The 4,379-nt window shown below is 59.8% G+C and overlaps 1 protein-coding gene across 2 annotated transcripts in view; it reads left to right on the top strand.

The window, feature by feature from the left end:
• LOC104128278 (SAP domain containing ribonucleoprotein) overlaps positions 1 to 4,379 on the top strand; it is a 32,748-nt gene that overhangs the window by 14,898 nt on the left and 13,471 nt on the right. The window lies entirely within an intron of this gene.

The following is a 4,379-nucleotide window of genomic DNA, read 5'->3' as shown; positions in this document are numbered from 1 at the left end:
GCAGCGCTCCCGGGAAGCCCATCCTATCGCCTTGGCGGAGGCGCCAGCGCTTTCCTGCTGCTCCCCTAAAACTCAGTTGTGCCAGGAGGGTTCAAGTTCGGCCGTGCAGTGGGGAAGTGGCTGTGCCCGAGGGGCTGGAAAGCTGGAGAGCCAGCATCTCGGGATGTCCCTTCCGCGGTGCCTGTGCTGTGACCCTCGGTCACCTGCGCTCTCGGCTGCTGTTATTTCCTCCCCTCTGGCACATCCAAAATACTTTCCCTCTCCCCTGCTGCCTCAGTTACCCACACTTGTAAACCTTGCCGCCGGCTTCCTCCCCTGCTCGGACGGCCCGGGCAGCGGCCTGGGTCCTGTGCGCTGGTGGTGAGGGCTGCAGCTGGGGCTGCAGAGCTGCCCTGCGTGTTTCTTGCTCATGGTGTTTTCTCCCATGGCGCTGGTTGCAATGACTGGGCTCTTCCCAATCTCCCCAGAGCCTTTCATGACCCCCCCCACACACACACCATTCTGGGCAGGCTCCCCTGCCCCTCCTCCATGGGCTCTATGGGGGATTTTGCTCCTTATCTGCCAGGGCTTCCCAGAATTTTCAATTCTGGACCTTCTGACTTTGCACTTTACCAGGGGATTTGCGAGGGCTTAGCTCGCACTTCCCCATGCATGAGCTCTGCATCACAGAACTGTTTAAGCTCACCAAGCCCAACCGTTCCCCTAACCCTGCCATCCCAGCACCAAACCCTGGCCCTCAGCACCGTGTCTGCCCAGCTTTTAAATCCCTCCAGGGATCAGGCAAAGGTGGAGCTGCTGCCCCTCTCTGTGGTCACTGCGTATGTGACTGGGATTTGGGAATTCAGGGGGTGAATGGCTGGGTCGTGAGGGTTTGGGGCTGTAGGGAAGAGCAGAGGGAGCTGCTGGCCAGAGCCAGCCCTGCCGGGGGCTGGAGCTCAAGTGCCCACCCTGGGACGGTGCAGGGCACCCGGAGCCCGCCCTGGGCTCTCCTGCGCATGGAGCAGTCTCCGGGGTCGGCGGTGGGCTCTGTGCCACCGGGTCATTGCCCCCTGCGCTGGAAACTCCTGCGCTTGGGCACTTGAGAACTTCTTATGCCCTTCTATACCCGATAAGATTGTGGCTTTCGTTATCTTCCAGTGCGTACTGGGTATCATGTGATGTTTTCTGTAGCCCTCGCCGAGGCAGGATGAGAAAACACCAGCTGGAGAAACCCATGACTTTTGTTTCCAATCAAAACGTCAACTGGGCACCCGGCCGCCCTCCGAAAGGGCTTGGGGGGGCTTCTGCAGGGCTGCAGCACCGTGGCTCAGCTAACCCCGTCCCAAAACTGCGCTTACGTGTTCACCCCCATCCTATGGGACGGGGAAAGAGCTGATGTGGAAGGAACAAGCGCCAAGTGGCTGCTGGGCTCCGTGCTGCGCTGTCGCCCCCGTCCGCTGCCGGCTCCAGCTCCCCAGGCAGTTTGGCGTTTGCCTCTATTCCTCGGGAAGCACTTCCCCCTCCGCCCCAGCCCTCTACGCGCACATACACACCCCCACCATGTCATTTTTAAAAATAAATGACGAGAGCGCTGCGCGGGGTCAGGGGGACTCCTGCTCGCGCATTGATCCCTGCGCCGCCTGAAAGGGCGCCGCGTCCCCGACAAACCTTTGGGGAGTGGCGAAGGGCTCGCTCCCGGGGGGACGATGCTGGGGGGGGGACTCTCTGACCTCCCTCTGCCCAGTCATCTGGTTCTTCATTGGGCCCCGCTGTGAAACAGAACTTCGCTTTTGTCTGTAACACAAATACATCTTTTCCCCACCCCCCCTTTCCCCCTCTATTATGATTCAATCAATGATGTCATTATGTCCCATTCAGGGGCTCTTGAACCATTTGGCTGCAGGAATTTGGAGGAGCGGCCGGGGAAGAATGGCAGCCCTGGCTCTCGCTCCCGGCCTTCCAGAGCCTATTCGAGTCTCAACTGGAGAAACAAAGTCAGGTTTCTACTTTACCCCTCTTCACCGCCGAGGACAAAAATAAATCCAGCCCCAACCCCCACCATGAAATGCACGGAGGGGCGCCATGTGCTGCGGCCGCGCCGAGGGGGCCGGCTGGGAACGTCCGCTGGGGACTCGAACTGTGTGCCGTTCTGCTGAGGATCCCCTCCTTCCCATCTCATCCTTCTCATTAAGATAACTTGAGCGCCTCTTTCGGTTTTTGGAATGCTCGGCGGTCGGGCGTCCCCCGGCAGCGCCGGGCTCGGCAGCGATGTGGCACCGAGCCTTCGGTTCGTGGCTGTTGAGGGGGGGCTCTGAGCTTCCTCTTCACGGCCGTGCCCGTGGTGCTGACGGTTTTGTAGGAGCATTAGGAAAAATCTCTGTACAGGCAAACAACCCACGCTCTTGGGTCCCTATGAGTTTTCCTGGTCTTACTAATTTGGTGATGGAAAGCCGGACTTTCTCGGAAAACCCTCTCCCACGCAGTTATCAGGTGGTGGAGCTGAGCTTCCCCAGCTCTGCGCTTTCCCCAAAGTCCATTAGGGCCCCCATGGGTGCAGGGTTGGGGAGCGCTGAACTCCTGGGGGCTTAGAGCCCCTTGGGCATCGGTCCAGACCCAGGAGCACCTTGAATACCTTTTCCTACAGAAGCAACCCTGAGCGACGCCGCTGGTGCGTGGCTGGGCGCCTCCCAGGCCTGGCTTTGTCGGAACACGTGGATTTAGGGTTTCTGATACAAGTTTTTAACGGCGGGTGCGTGATGTGCTGTCGTACGTCGGACCCTTGGGCGGCCGGGCGCATCCCGCAGGGCCAAAAGCAGCTGGTTTGAAATCCTGGTCTTGGGATGGAACGGCGCAATTCCACGGGTAATTTAGGGGCTGTGGTGCCTTTTCCTGGGCTCTGGACGTTCCTGTTATTTGAAAGGCATAAAAGCCAGTGGGGGGGCGTCCGTATGGGAGACCTGGGTGGGAGGGAGAGGAGGGTCCCCGTGGTCGGGGCTGTTGCAGGCCAGCAGAGGCTCGCCGGCACGCGCGCCGCCATCCTGGAGGAACGCGCGCGCCGATTTAACGATCGTTCGGGTTCGGCAGATGCAACACTCGTAGAGCAGCAGCTCTTTTGCTGGATTTCCCTCAGAGCTCTGCCAGGATCTGAAGCTTTTAGCGATGCCGGAGAAATCAGATTAAGGGACCATAAAAGATCAAGCATGAGGGTACCGCTTCTTCACAGCGCTCGGTCTGTGGGGTGTGGAGTCCCTGCCGGGCCACGGGCGCCTTGGGAGCTTCGGGGCAGCAGGAGGAAGCTCCCTGGTCTCTCTGCTTCCCTGCTTACTGGAAAATCTTTCACCTTTGGGGTTGGGGTGGTGAGCGGCTCCCCGGGCCCCTGGGCGGGAGGCGTACAGAGCCTGGAGATCAAACCAAAATGAAGCTGCGTACCCCGGGAGAACAAACGCGTGTGGCGCCGGTGACCGTCTTTGCTCCGCACCGTGGCAGCGGGCGCGTTTGCACCCAAGAGCCGCCACGTTCTGCAAACCCGCTGCAGTTTGGAATCACAGAATCATAGTTTGGGTTGGGAAAGCCCTTTCAGCTCCCCCAGCCCAGCCGTTCCCCTACCCCTGCCATCCCACCACCAAACCCCGTCCCTCAGCCCCACGTCTGCTTTTAAATCCCCCCAGGGGTGGGGACTCGACCCCCTCCCTGGGCAGCCCCTTCCAGTGCCTGACAGCCCTTGTGGGGAAGGAATTTCTCCTGATGTCCCACCCAAACCTGCCCTGGCATAGCTTGAGGCCGTTTCCCCTCACCCTAACCCATCTCCCTTTACAGGGAATTCTTTTAGCTCGTAAAACGACTGCGCTGGGACGCTACGGGGCCCTTCTCAGCCGGCGGGTGAGGTCTGTGGGACGGGCTCGGCGTGTCGCGCCGCCTTGCCAGGGCGCGGGGGCTTGCGCTGCCGCTTGCCCGGGAAGGGTTAACGTCGCCACGCTCTGTTGCCGTTTTTGCGCTTGTTGGGTTTGAATAGAATGGATTTTTTTTTTTTTTTTTTTTTTTTAAATCTGGGGCTCATGTGCAATTCAAATCGTGTTTAGTCATTGCCCCGTTGCCTCTTTTTAATAACAGCTGGACTCTTCAAGGGAAGAACTCTTGCTCTGCCAAGCAGCTTTAACTCCGCCGGCCTCCCGTTCCGGAGCCAGGTAGAAACATGAGCCCGGGGCTTGCGCCGCATGCCGGGGGCTCGCCCCCGAGCCTTCCCCCGTTGGGGCTGGCAAACGTCAGGAGGGAGGAGGCTCTGTAAACGCCGCACGATATTTAAGGTGCTGTTGAGTGGGTGCAGAGAGATAAAAAGCCCCTTCCGAGGCACTTTGGCTTTGTGGTGCACCTGAAACGCGTCTCCCTCGCCGGGCGGCGCG

The sequence above is a fragment of the Egretta garzetta genome, unplaced genomic scaffold (assembly GCF_000687185.1).
Source record: "Egretta garzetta isolate BGI_Z169 unplaced genomic scaffold, ASM68718v1 scaffold926, whole genome shotgun sequence".
Taxonomy (NCBI): Eukaryota; Metazoa; Chordata; class Aves; order Pelecaniformes; family Ardeidae; genus Egretta; species Egretta garzetta.
Note: the sequence above shows the minus strand (reverse complement) of the source record. Positions and strands in the feature narration are given on the sequence as shown.